Source organism: Camelus bactrianus, chromosome 3 (assembly GCF_048773025.1).
Source record: "Camelus bactrianus isolate YW-2024 breed Bactrian camel chromosome 3, ASM4877302v1, whole genome shotgun sequence".
Taxonomy (NCBI): domain Eukaryota; kingdom Metazoa; phylum Chordata; class Mammalia; order Artiodactyla; family Camelidae; genus Camelus; species Camelus bactrianus.
Genome location: NC_133541.1, coordinates 91,853,102 through 91,871,174, shown reverse-complemented (window position 1 = coordinate 91,871,174; position 18,073 = coordinate 91,853,102). Strand labels below are relative to the sequence as shown.

General features: G+C 37.0%; 1 protein-coding gene across 1 annotated transcript in view; it reads right to left on the bottom strand.

The window, feature by feature from the left end:
- CHSY3 (chondroitin sulfate synthase 3) overlaps positions 1-18,073 on the bottom strand; it is a 236,473-nt gene that overhangs the window by 166,630 nt on the left and 51,770 nt on the right. The gene's annotated exons all lie outside the window — the stretch shown is intronic.

The window sequence follows — 18,073 nt, the reverse complement described above, 5'->3', positions numbered from 1 at the left end:
AAGCTGGTATCATCTCTCACCTGGATCACAATTACAAAATTCTTAATTTGTTTCAACCTCCAGACTCCTCTTTCTTCCAGTCAACTCCCTACCTGCTACTAGATACCCTTCCTGAAGAACAAATACAATGATGCTATTCCTCAACTTAAATACTTCAGTCACCATCCCTGTAATTACACAGACAAAGACCTGCAACCTCTCAGTCCCTCTCATGTTACTCACCCCTACTGATTTCACTCGGTGTCCACCTGTGATCTCAGGTGTTCTACCTGTCTGAAATGCCTTTCCCGGCATCCTTAAACCTGCTACCGATAACCCCTCCACTAGGTCTCAGTTTAGGGGTCATCTCTTTGGGATGCGCCCCTCCTCTGCACGTTCACAGCCCTCTGATGTCCTTCTGTGGTGCCTTCGTCAACAATGATGTAGTCACCTTACTGCTTTGCTTTTTTGTCCTTTGTCCTTATTCTACCATGAACTGCTTCATTGCTGAGACAGTTTTTTATTTTTGTTTTCTCACTTAGTTGTCCTTATATCCTAACTCAGAGAAGATGCTCAGGAAATTATTACTAAATGAATGAAAGAATGAAAAAATGAGTCCACATCTAAATACAAGCGCAAACCATTACTGCATAAACAAATGGGCGTTTGATTAGATTAATCCAATCTTGATATAAATGAGACAGGAATAATATTTCTAGTATTAAGTCAGTTACAAACAGAGAAGTAAAGGCTGACCAAATGGAAAGTTTTGGATCACCTACCCATCTTCAAATAGACACACTGCTTCATATTCAATTTCTGTTTGGCCAAGAGGTAAATATTCTGAATCTAATCACACTTAAGGCTGGCCGGTAGAATGGCCATAGAACCAGAAAGCAGGGCACAAACACGTGCAAACACACACACACCCCAATTCAGCCCCTATTTCTGCTGTTTCCCAGCTTCTTGATTTGTACCAATCACTAAGCCAATTCCATTTATATTAAAAAAAAATTCTCTAATCATGTCCTTCAACTAATTTGAGGATTTCCTACCAGAAATTTTCATACATTCTTTCACATTATGATCATTTTATATTTTTGTTAGAAAATTAGATTTTCAAATATGCTGTTTTCTTTATTCATTGGACAACTCTATGTGTTCATGATAATATTAATAGATGAAAAGCCTCAAAAGGTGGAATAAAATAATTGTTCTGAAACTTGATTATATGCAAAGCAATATTTTAGACTAGGGGTCAGCTGACAATGCCTCCTGGATGCCTATCTTGGTAAATGTATTTTTACTGGAACACACCCACAGTCACTCATTTATGGATAATCTGTGCTGCCTGCACATCACAACAGAGGAGCTGAAGAGTTGCACAGGCCTGAAATATTTCCATCTGTTCCTTTGCAGGAAAGTTTGCTGAATCCTGCACAAGGTTGTTCACCTATACTGAATCACTGAATCACAAAAGCAATCCTATGAAGTTGGCACTATGATTATTCCTATTTTGTGGATGATAAACTGAGGGACCAAAAGGTAAAGTAACTTGGTTAGCAGGTAAAGTCACAAGGTTAGCAAGCAGCAGAGCTGGGACCAAGGCATTTTCGTTCCAAGCCCATGTTCTTAACACCGCCTGCCAGCTAATTTAATAGAAAGACACTAAGCAAAGAATGCTATACAAAAATCACTTTCTTGGTTGTGGCTTAATCTGTATATTACTTTCCACTACAACACATCAATTTTAAACAACTTTATGTGAGAGAGGAAAAAGTCTGTATCTGCAAACTGGCAAACCCGGGTTGTCACAGTGTTTTTAATCCAAGTTAACTTGATGCACTTTAATGCACAGTTGGCTAGCTTTAAAATCAACAATGGTCTCCTAGATACTGAATAGGAAGCATATATCATAAACAGTATTTATAAAACATACAGTAGCATCCCTCAGAGTCATGCTATCTGTCAGGAAATCCAGTAAAATCTACTTGAAGTAATTGGTAATTTGGCAGGGGTGAGTAGGTTTATTTATTTATTATTTATTTTAATGGTGGTACTGGAGGTCGAACCCAGAACCTCGTGCATGCTAAGTACGTACTCTACATCTAAGCTATACCCCTGCCCCCACCTCCAGTTATTGGTAATCTTGATGTTTTCTTCCTTTAATGATGTACCTTTTTTGGTTTCGTTCTTTTTTTTCCCCCCCTTAACAGAGGTACTGGGGATTGAACCCGGGACCTTGTGCATGTCCAGTATGCGCTCTACCACTGACATATACCATGGCCTCCTACCCACCCCACCTCCCCGCCCAGTTTAGTTCTTAAAGGTAAAGCTTTAGGTCTAAATTATTAGAAAGTATCAGGATTGCCAATTATGTCAGGTAGATGTTGCTGGATTTCAAAACCTTAACGCACACCTCCTGCCATTCTGGAGGCACCCCTCCCTGGAATGCAGCCGTGTGAAGACGGAGGCCAGACGTGAGGCAGCACGGAGAGAGGTTCCAGGCTGCCGTTCCAGGAGGGGAAACGGGCCCCCTGGATGATGCTGACACAGAAGTTCAGTTTTCAAAGCCCTTCCCTGCTTTAAATTCTATAGCATAGGTTTATGCACTTCCACATTTTCTAAAATCTTACAGAGTGGTTAAAACAATGTAATTATTGCAAAAGATCAGCTCCCTCTTGAGAAGTCAGTAGCTCCAAATGGCTAAATCTTTGGCTTGATTAACCCAACGATTTCATAAAAGTTAACTGGCACACAAGTGGTAGTTCTAATAGAATTTACATAATATATTCTTTCTTTCAGTAACACTGACTGAGCACCTACTGTGTGCTAAGTTCTGTCCTAGGTACTGGAGAGATAGCAGTGAACAAAACTGACCAAAATTCCTGCTGGTTCATCCTTCAAGTTTATCATAATTATATCCTAAATGAGCTTGAAAAAAAAAAGCCTTACTCTAGATTTTAAAGGAAAACGAACAAATAAATATGTATTTTTCCAATACCATATGATACTACTTATATGTGGAATCTAAAAAAAAAATAACAAATAAACTTACTTGCAAAACAGTAACAGACTCACAGACGTAGAAAACAAACTTACGGTTACCAGGAGGGAAAGGAGGTGGGAAGGGATAAACTGGGAGTTTGGGATTTGCAGATACTAACTACTATATATAAAATAGATAAACAGCAAGGTCCTACTGTATAGCATAGGGGAGTATATTCAATACCTTGTAATAGCCTATAATGAAAAACATGAAAAGGAATATATATAATGTATGACTGAAACACTGTGCTGTACATCAGAAACTAACACAACATTGTAAACTGACTATACTCCAGTTTAAAAATGTATTTTCCCTTTCAAAATCAATACACGAAGAGGAGAAAAAAGTTTCATTATTTGTGCTGTTAAGCTGTAAAATGATTCCTTCTAATAGATACTATTTTTCATTCTGGCTTTCTGTGGCTCGTCTGCTAGGTTTTTCCTTAGGAACATTTATACAAGATCTTAAAATCCTAACATTTAATCTCTTCCCTTTTGTTAGAAAAGGACTTTTTCATGTAGAAGTTAGGACTTGGGAGAGTAAAGAGAAAGCTGACGTAATTGTTGCCCAACACCATGAAAGAAGAGCCAGCCACCAGCCCATGACTTACACAGCGAGATCACAGACACACTCTGAGGATGGAGCAGAACAAACATCGAACGTGGTGCTACAGGAAATGCAGACCCCACAGCAGTCCTTCTGCTTTCTAAAATACACAATTGACCCTCTGTATCTGCGGGTTCCACTTCCAGAGATTCAACCAACCACAGACTGAAAATATTCAGGAAAAAAAATGCGCAGAAAGTTCCAAAAAGCAAAATTTGAATTTGCTGGCAACTGTTTACATAGAATTAACAACGTATGTACAACCATTTACATGGCATTCGCACTGCATTAGGTGTAAGTAGTCTAGAGATGCTTTAAAGTACGTAGGAGGGCGCATACAGGTTATATGCAAATACTATGCACGTCATTTTATATAAGGGACTTGAGTGTTCATGGATTTTGGTATCTGTGATGGTCCTGGAATCAATTCCATGCATGAATACCAAGGGATGATTATACATGAATTCATGTGCTCTGAAATAGCAGAAGCCAACAATGACTAAGACCAACACAAAAGAAAATACTGCTATGAAAGTGAAGGGGCCTTATGGATGTCTTCACCACTGCCTGACCCTCAAACAGTATTTATAAATAGGTCTGCTTCTGAAAGGCACCTCGAAAGGTAGGTAAGGGAAAATAATAACCTTTTAGATGAGTGATCAAGGTAAGCCTTTTATCAGAAATGTTTTCATCCTGTGTACTCACCTCCTGAGTAAGGAAATAGGATTAAAAGAATCTAAGAGATCTGGACCCACTTACATGTAAAATGGCTGTGGTGCTATTACTCACCTGAATCCAGGGAACAGTATGCTATTATCAGGAGAGTACATTTCCCCGGACAAGAACAGTAACCTGTTTTTAGCCCTGAGTCCAAATGTCATTTTGAAGCAAATGTCATCTTGTGTCTATAAATGTTCACTAAAAAACACACAGATTATTTCAGGTACCTAAAAAATTTGACTGCAAATTATAAACTTCATAGCACAATGTTTAAGTATAAAAGGACAATTTTTGAGAATGACCTGCAACAGGCAGTCACGACACCTTCAACTGATGCTGAAAGAAAGGACTTCAGAGCCACAGGTGCAGCTACACATACTGAAATGGTCCAAATATAAGATCATTCTTCACAAGATGTTAATGTTTACTCTTCATACTGGCCAGCTATCATTTAGGTATAATTTATAGTCAAATCATACATAACACAAATATACTATGTTATACACGTGATCAAGATGGAGGAAAAAACATGCCAGTCTTCCTTTAGGAAGAACTAAAACTAAGCCACAGAGCAGCACTAAATCTCTAACATCTCTGAACAACATAGCTGTTTTCCTTTAGAAGTCATCCCTTTAAACAGGAGAGATATATATCTTTGCTAGTAATCCAGTATATTTCAATTAAGAGATTACTGTAAAAATATTGCAAAGGAGCTGATGTCAATTAAGAAACATCTTCTGTTACTTAATTATACAGAATCTGAACTAAGATCCAATTAATTCAAAAAACCTATTATAATAAAATTATTTTATACCCATTTCATATGACAGGGCCAACACTTTGCATTCTCTAAAACATCATGAACTGATGGGTGTTTGACATCAGTTTTGTATTAAAAGATCCATCTATTTTTCAAATAGCTCTACTGATCACATCATGTTGAATCCTCTGACTATAACCCAGAGAATTTTATGAACAGATTGATGAGTCTAATTTTTTCCATCACAAACTGAATTCTAGCATAGTGGGGACATCTTTGTTTTCTGCATTCTTCATTTTAATATTTTTATTTTGTTAAATATCAAGGTCTAATATAAGTAGCAAACTTTGCCAAACATGAATTTTTAATAAGAGCAAATTTTCAGCCATTTAAATAATTACAAAATAAATGAAAAATACTGCTTCTGCTTTTATGGGATCTATTTTTCAGCCTTTCCAATTTGTCTTTAATCAAAGAAAACTCATTAATTAAAAAAAAACACCTTTTTTGAAATATAGAAAATGACAATAAACCAATCATGCTGCTATTAAAAAATGAGGAGTACATTAAGAATTAAAAGATTGTCTCAATCAGACGAAGTGTGAATCCTTGATTAGTAATAATACTTTAAAAATGAGGTTTCTGATGCACTTTCTAGTTAATCATCAAGCAGACAACCCACCTTACTAACTACACTTAAATTTATATTTTACTAAAACGCATTAGGAAGTTCTTAATATTCAGGAAATTAACATGATCATAAGTGAATCTTTACTGATGACTGAGGGTTTAGGGGTAATTCAGAAGGATAATTATGAGTATAATTATCATTCTACTTTCTCAAGAGTTGTTTGAGCAGAATTCACTTCCTGGAAGCTGGATTAGGTGCTCTTCTGATACTCTATTCTCCTAGCATTTTATGCATGAATTGGTCTTAACATTTAATAAACAGCACTGAAATGAGTTTCTATGTACCTGTGCATCCTAAAGGCAATTTTCACGATTTTATCATTAGCATCCACCCTACCACTTGGTATTCAGTTTGTGTTCAATCAGTACATGTTGAAATCAATCATTCATGGCCCACATCAGAGAAGAATGAAAAAGACTTCATCTCCCTCAGAGACCAAAGAATATTTATGCTTCATCTAAGTGTATACAGTAGAGAAAATGTTGATGTCCTTCTAAAAAATGGAGCAAGTAATAAACTGATTTATTTCAAAATAAGTAATGTATTTCACTGCTTACGTTTATGATATTGACAAACAGGGCTCTGGGAGGACAAAGAATACCAAGCAAAATGTAGATTTAATCACAGTCTCAGTGAGTATAAACTTAGAAGAATTACAGTTTACCATAGCAATAAAGGTCTTTTTAGACCTGAATGAGACACTGAAAGCCTAGAGATTTCATCTTTCCATTCCACAAACAGTTATAGGTTTGATAAATGAAGAGAAGAAGGAGGAGGCAAAGGCACAACTTAATTATACAAAAGATGCCTACTTTTTACTTTTTCACTCAATGGATCTATAACAGTCTTTTTCAAAGTGTACCTTAAAGTTAAATTTTTATTGAAAAGAAACACCACGCTTCACTAGAGTAAGGAAAGCTACACACTGGTTAATGATAGAAAATAAAATTCAAATCTCAACTAGAAGATTATAATAAACATTAACCATTAACAAAAGCTACCACTTATTGAACATTTATTGTGTGCCACGTACTGTAAACCCCTTTATCTACACTGGTCAATTTAATTCTCAAAACCACTTTGTGAAGTAGTTATCAGTGTTGCTTTACCAGATAAGGAAACATTAAGAAGTAAAGTAAATGTCATGTTTCAATCAAAAGCTAGGAGTATACACACTTCTAATCAAATTTAACTCTATTAGTGTTTACATAACTTGCTGAGTGATGCTTCTGATACTTTGCTTTAATTAGATTAATATAAATCTTCTAAAGCCTAGAAAGAGAATGTTTCATTTACACTTGAATACGATGAGACTACTGAAATACACTAGTAAGAGTGAATGAAAGGTACTGTGTTAAATACAGTAGCTGTTCATGGCTCCTCTCCTTTTTCACGTAGTTACGAATTGTCCAAAAGAACACCACACATTGGGCCAACAAAACAAGATACAAATTTTGATCAAATTACATAACTGCTTTTAAGGCATTATTCTACTCACCAAGGGGGAAAAGATGATTAAAGGAGCATGTTCATATCTACAAGTAATACATGGATGAAAGAAAGAAATCTTTTATTTGTCCTATTTTTAAAAATATTTGTGATTATAAAGAAGTCCAAGCGAACTGTTTTAGTGTAGAGTTCTTTGAGGCATTGTTTTTACAGCAGAAGAATACAGTTAAATATAGAAATATATGAAACGAAGAGTCACTGAAGACTGAATTTCTATCATTTAAATGAATTAAATACATAGTTCATTATTAAGGACCTAAAAGAGGATTTATAAAAGGAACTAAATATAGAAGGAGATGACTAAAAGATAATTATTTATATCAGTAAAATTAAAAGTATACATGGCATTCAAATCCTATTACAGGGCAAACAAGAATCTCACTCTAACTCAGCCATTTGTTATGAACTGAAAAGCTGAAATGCCACATGGTATCATCCAGCCAAGGAGTGTATAATATAGAAGAAATACAGATCTAAACTTTAAGTCAATTTTTAAACCTCACTTACGATTTTAACTTTTTAATGTAATATTTTCCACATTACTTTTTGGTTTATATTGCTTACTATTAAATTGGTAGAAATTTTTCTAATGGCAGCAGGATACTAATAAGACATTTCTCTGACCTCTTAGCTAAATACATACATACACACATACACACACATACATACACACATACACACACATACATACACACATACATACAGCTGTAGTTGGTAAGTAATCATAATTTCGAGCTTAAAAAAATAAATGACCAAACATACTCCATGTTTTTCCTTTTGCCAGGTAGATTAAAATTATTTTAATATACTTAGATAAAAGAATATGTAGCCACTGTAGAAAATTCATAAAACCATTAAAAAAGACAAAATACTCAATGCTCACGGGCAACCCTCATCAATCTTATGGGCTTATCTTCAGAATGATTTGTATGTACAAATACATATTTTTTTGTAAATAAAATACTTCTAAACAAGCTGTTTCACAACTTGTTTTTTTTTCCTTATAACATTATCAGGAAGATCTTTCTAAGATAATGAATACAGATGACAGACATCATGCTTTTCAGTGCCTGCACCACATCGTATTTTACCAATACATTATGATCTTTTTACCTACAGCCCAGTCACAGACATGGAGGATGGTTCCAGTTTTTCCACCAGTATAAACAATGCTTCAAAAATATTTTCACTTACATTTTCCTCAAAACATGTTTAGTTTTCTCCTAAAAATAAATGTCAAGGAGCAGAATTGCTGGGTTAAAGAGTGCACGTAAGTAACTTAAAAATAAACTGACACTGCACCCAGGAAGCTCTTACTACTTTTAACTACTGTTTAACACCCAGAGGGAGTACCTATCACAATTTGTAAACATTCACGACTTCCCTCCAACTTCCATATCCTCATTTCTTCTGTGAATGAACAATTCTTTTCCTCAATTTAATTCAAAGTAACCAATGGATCCAATTAACACAGGGATCCAATTTCATATGGTTTTCTTCTATGTACATGTATTCTTTCATTCAAATCTATCATACGATATTCAAAGAAGCCACAACAAAACAGCCAAGAAACTACAAAATTTAATCCAGCCTTGTCACGTATCTTAAAACTACTACCTTTTGTTCCCTTTAAATTTGGTCCCAAGGGAGAATGCACTCAGATGAGGAAGACATGGAGGTTGATTCTACCTGTTCCTGAAAGTTGCAAAAGAGAGGGGCTGTAGGTGAACACACGATCACCAGAACACATCAAAATGGTGACATCAAACCTGTCCTGCTTCCTTAAAGTGAGTTCACACATGCTCATGAGAGAATTAATAAAGAATATTTACATATATAGTGATGTACACTTAAAAAGATACAAGTATATAGCTGTCTTGAATACTCCTACAGTCAGTATTCAATTTAACAGATATTTGAAAGCCTGCTGCATTTTAGAAACTGTACTAATTTCTCCGGGGGTATAAATTACTTCTGGTCCTTGAGCTCAAGGAGCTTCTAATACAGCAAACAAGAGAAAAATATGAATGAAGCTACTAAAAAACTCCTATTAGCCTAACTTCCATTGGTAAGATACTGTATACTAAATAATTGAGGTATGACTAAAATAAAGCTTTTATATTAGACATTATTGTATGTTTTGCAATCAAAGACATATCATAAATAATTACTATTTCATTGGAAGCATCAACTTTGACTACCTATCTTTAAAAGGAAAAATCAACAATGAAAGCCAACAGAATAATTAGCACCCCCAGGTTTGGAACTTAAGGAATATCTAAAAATAAATGACACTAATGTTTAATTCACAGCACTGTAAACTCTTGTGTAAGTAATTAACACATTCACTTTCTCAAAAGACAGGAAGTTGTGCTTAAAGTGGGAAACACGCACAACAGAAACTAACAGAGAAAAAGGACTAAAGAAATCTGGTGAAAGAAAGTTTTAGATGGATTTCTTCCTATAATCCCCATTTAGACATCTACCTTTGCTTTATTTTATTTCTCCTAAAGTAAGTTATCTGCTTTGCTTTTTACTTATATATATAATGGTAATACCTCTGAGCAAGCCAAAATCAAGGAAAAGTCTTGATATTTCTATATACATTGTTAAAATATTTCTTTTAAAATTGTAGTACAGATCATCTGACCATTAATCTTGGACAGGTTTATGGTTGTGATAAAATGATACTTTTCAATCTTTTATTTTTTCCCCAAAGTGAAAGAATATTTAACTGAAGGGGAATGATGATAGAATTGCAGATACTTAGTTAAATGGCACGTTCATTGTGTTCTTTTTTAATATTTGCATAAATCATCAGCATATTTTACTTACTATATGCCTAAATTGTTAGACTGTCTTATAAATAATTTAAACCCGCTTTGGGTGACATTAGACAAATGTATGCTTAATTATTCCACCAAGGCACATTATGCACACAAAGGACTGCTTTGTCTTGAGGTGCCACAAGTGGTGAACATCAGGATTCACCGGGCAGTTAGTCCCAAGTAATCTGTGTCTAAATAAAGCATTTTCCTTAAAAGCTTGCTTATACTTTATCATTTTGTTGCTAATCAGTAGTTGAAAATAAAACATATCCTTGAAATTGCTCTCTTTGGATTCATTTTGTCCTTGGGGGTTGCTGTAGTACACTGACAAGCATGTGATCTTAGGAGCAAAGGGACTTGGGGTTTGGACCACCACAATGCCATTCCCTGCATGACCTCTGGAACAACATCACTTCACCTAAAATTATCTGACAGGGTTAATAATTTCCACCTTAAGTAGTTCCTTTACAGATTAAAGGTGTTATACATAATACACTTAGCAAGCAGTGTCTTGCATAGTAGTCACTCAATTAAATAACATAAATTCAATGAAAATATTAGACTGATACATGAAAGAAAAAAGCAAAACTAAAATAAACAAGAAATTCTTAATTCTATAGAGCAAGACCTTGTATCTAGCTTATCAATATGTATCTAATAAGCAAGAAAGTTGCTTTTTTTTAACAAATCAAAGAAATATTTAGAAATTTTTTATGAACTGCTCAAGGGAACCACCCCCAGAGACAGTCATAAGAAAAACAAGGTGATTTATTTAGCTTGCCTTTTTAGCCAGTCTTTTTCATGTTACTATATAGATTTCTTAATCATGAGGTAAAAACCCTAGCATAGCCAATTCCTACCAATCTGCTACTATCTTCCCTCCACAAACTATTAGATACATAGCTGAAATCCTGCCAGTGAAATAAATGATCTATGCATAAAGGTTTTTATGTACATGTGTTCTAATGAGAAAAATCTATATTAAATTTATTACTAAAGGAATATAATTTCCAAAAAAGGCAAGGTCCCCAGATACCTTTTATCCAACCACCCCCCTTTATAACATTTGATCCTAGTGTTCCAAGAAAACTCACTGTGCCTTTAAGTGGACATCTGTTACAGCAAGTACCTGAGTACATTCAATGGATGTTATATACGAAACCAGGGTGCGAAAGATTACAGAGCTCAAATCACTCTGTACTTGCTTATTTTACTTTTCATAATTTACAGACTTTACCTTTTTAAATATGTTTTTCCCAGTATTCCTCAAAGAGTTCAGAAGGAAATCCCCTGCTCCATGTTACAGAAAATGGAACATGTCACCTCAACATTTAGAATTTGTTTATTTTTGCATTATACTCTTATCCACTAAAAGAGAATTATGTTTTAGAATGAGTAAGACAATCCATAAAGACTTTTAAATATCCTTAAGCCTAGTTATCCAATATCCCAGCAACACATATGCATACATGAGTCATCCTGATAACAAGTTATATAATGACAATACTCCTAAACTAAGGGCAAAAGCCAGGCATTCTTCAATCGGTTCCATTCTAGCAGGTAAGGAGAGTGGCTTTAAAGGTGATTATACCTCAACTAACAACCGAACACAGGTATGATTGCCCAGTGTGCTGGCATCCACATATAAAGTGTAAGAATGTAGACTGCTGATTAAATAGAATTCAGTTACTGAATGAAGTTGACCATGAGAACAACAATCTGAATCCAAAGTGAGAAGGCAAGTTAAAAAGACACCATGTCAGCTGATGGTGGAGGAAAAGGGTTCATTCACCTGTCAACTGCCAAAGGTAGCCTGTGTACCCAAGTTCCAGGCTTCTTCCTCACGAACTGTCAGCCCATCACTACAATTTCCAGTTCATAACAGCTTGATTCTAGTTCCAAACTGACTGATGACATCTTACTTCCCTGGGAGACTGCTAGCGCTCATCTGTAACAGCTGCACAGGGATATTTTCAAACCAACTACTGTACCAAAAAGAGAGCAAATAAAACAGCAGGCATTCTCAAACAAGGTGAAACTCCAGCCGATTGTTTTCATTTCTGACAAAGGTCTCTTCCAGTGCTCTTTTGCCCAAACCAAGAGGAGTGACTTCCTGTAATGGCTTCAGGCATCTGAGCCAGTGAATTCAGCCTCTAAAAAGCCCTTGAATACTGATCAGCCTCAGTAAGTGTCTAAGTCAACTTTCAGGGGGAAAGAGATGGCCCTGGTACACATTAGTCAATGGACAAATATTTGATAGATGTTGAATTAATAAATGCCTTGTGCCTCACACATACAAGTTGCCTTAAAGTAAAACTAAATCTCAGGGCAAATCATGTAGCAGAAACAGTACTTGACCTGCAGTGATGAGGTTCTATTCCTGTGTGACACTGGGAAGGCACATGACAGGTACTTGGTCTGTCTATTCAGCAGTGTCTTAATTTACAAAACAAAGGATGTGGACAAACCTCTCAATTCAAAGGATTTAAAACTGAACCTACAGACATTTGAGGGATGCTGTGCAAATGCATCTAGGTTGTGGCCCTAATTTTAATCAGAGAAGCTCTCATTTTATCTTTTTTTTAATTATATATATATATATATACACACACACAGAACATGGAATTGGGTCAGACCAGCTGGAAGCAACTCTAATTGCAGCCACTTATTAACATGGGCAAGTGACTTCAACTCTCCATGTTCCAGTCTCCTTGCTTGTGTACAGAGGACAAAGATGGCACCCACCTCATAAACTCTCTATCTCATTTAATCCATGCAACAGTCCTACACTAAACACTCGGAACACTGACTTGCATATGGTATGAGCTCAAATTTCACACAATAACTATCATGTTGTCATCATCATCACCAGAGAGAAATCTCATAGGAAAGATGATTTGAAGTAATTTCTTCATTACAGTGATGCTCCACTATACAGAACACATGGAAAGCTTCAAAGGAAAAATATTATTTAAATTTCACAGACCAGAATGATATATAATCTATACAAAAAGTGGCTTATAAAATTAAAAAAGCATCAAATAATCAGATTAGAGAAAGAATTTTCCATTTAAAATTTATATTTGACCATCCTAGGCAAATTTTCAAAGAAATAACTTTGTTACATGCGAAGTAATTAATAATTCACTATGGCATTAAAATTTAGGGTCAAGGAGAAGTCATTTTGTCAAAACATAAATTATGAAGTAACCATTCGTAATAACTATATATAGCTTGAAAACTAAAGTTCTGAGTAGACGCTATTATATCAGAAACAATGGAAGTAACAGTCTCACTAGGTTTTAAGTATCATCATGCCTGACGTTACTTCTTTATACTATATCTTATGCCAATAACATATTTTCCAGTATAAATTATAAATTCAGGTCCTTTCTACAAAAAGCACACAGGGTGCTCCGCGGTGGGATGAAATCTGTAAGAGCAGCTGATTCTTTCAGCCCCTGTGCCGCCTGCCATGACACCCAGTGAAGGAGCCTTGCGCTCAGCTCTCTGCTCCCAGGGCCACCCCTCACCGTGGCGCCAGACAGTCTCTCCAGAAGTGTGAAGTGTGCCAACTACTCAACTGGACAGCCCCAAAGAACCATACTCGGGGGTCTTTGCTTTTTATTCTCAGCCTTGGTACTTTCATTTCACCAGAGATAATTTAAAAGATTCTGGGGCTTTAAAATCCTAGTTTGAAGATGACCAAGAGCCCTGGAGGGTATGAGTGACCATAAACACTTTCTAAATATTCCAGTTGGAATGACTGTTCCTCCGAGTGGTCCTCTTTTTATTAAGGGTAACAGCACAACCAAGCCAGAGTCAGTCCACATAAGGGCCAGTATGTTTCTCCTTCCTGTGGTAATAATCTGCTGCCCCAGACTGGCACATTCCATCCCTTGTACGTGATTCAGAAGGAGGTCCAGGCAGGAGGAGAACGAGATCAGTGTGAAAGGCATCAACGATGCAAAACTATCCCCTCTGATTAAGGACTGCTAGAGAGCAGCTGCATGCCAGGAAATTCTATTTGCTTCAACATATATTGGCTCAAATTGTAACATTTCATATCCAGTTCCTTGGGCTAATAAGTTATTTTTACCACTATAAAAAGTTCAGGGGTGGTCAATCTACTAAGAAAGCAGGGCAGATAGGAATCTGCCAGACAAAATAAAAGCATTCCAGACTGAGGATCCAGCAAATAAAAAGTCAGTGTTGTGTAATAGCATATCATTCTAAGGGAAAACACAAGTGGTTTGGGTTTTACAGCAAATCGGGTAATTTTTATTGAGAACGTAAGCCGGGGAAGAGCTTGTTGTAAAGTCTGTTTTTTGTCAATAGGGAGACATTGAAGAACCCTAAGCATAAAAACTCCTTATCTGGAATGACATGTTTTAGAAAGATCACTGTAGAAGCAATTGTTTGGAAAGGGGATGGATGGACTGGGAGGACGCAGCTCCTCGTTCCTCTAGGAGAGGTAACGAGGCCTTTCATCAAAGCACTGCCTGTAAAAATGGAAGCAAGGAAATTTTACAAAATGACAACACAGACTGCTGAAAATTTCTAACAGAAATCACACCAAACAGCAGTGGGTCTTACAAAGAGAGATGGAGAGAAAGAAAAAAAATCACTTTGTAATCCTAAAGAAACTAAGTTGCATTTTAAATTATCTCAAACATTTAGCAACTATTCAAAAAGAAACATTTTATATTCCTTAGAACAGGAACAAGAGCTCTATATTCAGAAAATAGCTATTCATACAGGAATAGTATGAACAGATATATAAAAACAGGCGAAAGTTGCTCAGTTCATTTAAATACGCAGTTAGAGGTAGCTAAGCTAGGACTAAGATAGGATTCTAGAGTCTCTTTAAAATCCTTCATAAAAGGTGCAATTAAATTAGAAGAATAAAAGGGATGAACAGGAGTGGGCTTTTTGGAAAGCACACGTCCGTGCACGGGGTGACGTGATACGAATCAACAATCCCAGCTGACAGGACCAGACTCCCGATGAGGTATGACTGGCACGGGCACGATCTACGGCACAAAGGTTTCATCAACATCAGAGCTAAAAGATAACTCACCAGAGAGGCATTTAATGAAAGAGCCCCCAGAGGGGACAGAGGAGCAGGGAGCACCCTGTGAGAGAGTTACAGCCGCAGCGTGAGAGCAGCAGCAGGTGTGAGACTCCTCATGAGATGAGAAAGTATGAGTGACTCATCACAAGGCCCAGGCAGTGGGCTGGAGACCGTGGAAGAAGGAACAGGGTGGTACATGGGAGAAAAGGGGAGAGCAGGCAAGAAGGCCTAAGAGACAGAGAGGATGGCCAGGAGAAGACGCAAGGCACACAACTCAAACAGGCACCTGGAATACGCAGCCATCAGCCAGCACGCAGGACGGCCATTTCTAAGAACTGGACACAGGGAGAACAACAAAGGGGAGAGTTTCCCTGCTTATCTCTTGCCTGTTACAGGTCTGGTTTTCAGTGCATGATGGACAGGGAAGCTGGACCCTTAGAGGGGTCCAACTGGAGGGCATTTTCCCATATCCATCAATTCACACACACGCACACGCACATGCACACACACATCTGCAGAAATAGGCCAGAAGATGCTTTCATGGTGCAGATTTCCCAGAACAGAGCTCCTGAAACAGACATGAAGAGTTTTAATTGGCTAAGAAGGCCCACTACCAACAAGAATCTTAGGTTATAAAAAAAAATTAGGATCCCCTCTTCTAGGTATATATAAAGGCCAAGAGGACTGAGCTGGACTTGTTTCCCCACATCCTGGACTAGCAGAAAGAGAAAGGGAGAAGGGCAACTTCCCAGGGACAGGGGCTATGCACCCTCAAGCCTTCCCCTCTCTCCTGCATGGTTTTTCCACCCTTTTATCTTTCTAGAACCCTGAAGTCCATGTAGACACTGGGATTTCCTTAGGACGTTTTGATATTGATGTGGCTAGAACTATTAATAAATTCTTAATTTAAGTAAAAAAAAATACTTTTTTGTTGTTTTTTTTCACAGGTGAACACGGACAAAAATACTAAATGCAAATAAAACAACAAATAGGAATAGAGTATCTCTTCCTTTTAGGAAAAGGTCCAGAGAAGGAATTTCAGTCCAAATCAGTCTACTGGGCGATGGACAGTTAAAGGCCACTCTATGGAGAGAGAGCTCACAGGCGTATGTCAGTAGAACACAGCTCACCCCAGACACTGAGCAACCCTTCTCCCCATCCCTGTGCATCACTTAGCTTTAGCAGTAATTCCTACAGCTAAGTATTGGGTTAAATAAAAGGAAGTACTACTCTATGGTATATATATCAGGTATGGATTTTGTTACCCAGATCATCAAAAGATTGGAAAAATATGAAAATATGCAAGTTTACAGATGGCACCCTGACAATGGGTTATTATGAGAAATTGACACATTTCAGCTTTATTATCTAGTTAAAGGCAAAACCAAAAACAAAAGCATACAGCCCATGATGACACTGTCAGAAAGACAATTAGGCTGAATGGAACAGTATGACGGTCCACATGTTGGCAGTGATGATGTTACAAGCACATTTTATGTTCAATTAAGCTTTTAATGGATTTTAACATGAGATTTCTCATTTTTAAACAGAAACAATTGCGCTTTCCTGAGTCTTCAAAATTAAAGTATCAAACTAAGTGTAAGTGCAAATTCTTTCACTGCAGATTCCTTGCAGCTAAAAAATTTGTGCCCTGGGCCCTTTGTCTCATGAGTGATTGACAACGGTGGCAAGTATTTCTGCTTAGAATCTCACCCTTATTCTCAAAGGTAAAATCCTTCCCTACTGAAATACTCAGGGCTGATGAATTAGTCCTAGTCTAATGAGGTTTTACCTTGAAAGAAGTTAAGTAACTACAGCTGATGGTCACTAGACATTACAAGCCCTCACTCAGTAATTGGGTTTATTAATTGAATCCATATGTGTTAAATGCCAGTTGTGTCTAAATCCAGCTGGGTGTTATACAAACAAACAAAATGTATGATAGGATCCCTAATCATCAGATGTTTACAATCAATTTGGAAACAGAGTCACACACTGAAGACAGAGAAGAATGAGCACACAAAAGTTTAGGGAACAGAGAATGTGAAACAACGTGGGCTCAAAGGGTTTTGGGAAGGGATGATTAATAGGGCTGGGAACGGTTAAGAACGCCTTTGCCAAGGAAGTTGACTTGACCCAGACATGAAATACGACTAAGATTTGCCAAAGCAGCAAGAACACTCCAAGCACAGAGAACCCTACAGCAAAAGATTAGTGTCAATAACCAAATTTAGGCAGTAAGGAGGCAGATAACTGGCCTTTTGGATTGAAGGGCCCAGAGGGGTAATCCAGAGACAATTTGGAATGTTTTTACATTTAGAGACTGATGATGTACCTTTAAAGTCAATCTAAAGAATTCAGATTTACTCCATAGGTAGCAGGCAACACTGAAATTCTTTTTGTTCAAATTACCTACTTTAATGCAGTCAGAATTCCAATCTGATTCATAAGGGAAAATCTGTCTCTTGCCAGACTGACTTAGTCATTGTTGGTTAAACAAGGCACACCGAGAGCTGCTCTTGGGGAGGCAGGCCTTTCGCAGGCCTCCTGTGAATTAGCCAGAGAGGAAGAGATGTGTGAAGCAGCGGAGCTCAACTCCCAGCAGAGCCCAAGCATGTGCAGAAATTTACAGCCACCAGCAACAACCTCGCTTTACCAAAATAAGGTCCTTGGGGATAAGTTTCAAGTGTAATTTCAGACTATCCCCAATTCTCAGTTCACTACCTGATCCCTTCTTATTAATGATGGATTTATTATTGTAAATTGCAGAAGCTACTGTCTAGAAGCAATGAGATCCAGCATAAAGGATTTGGGGTTTGAAAGCAGACACGCTTGACTCAGCTATTTTTTAGCTATA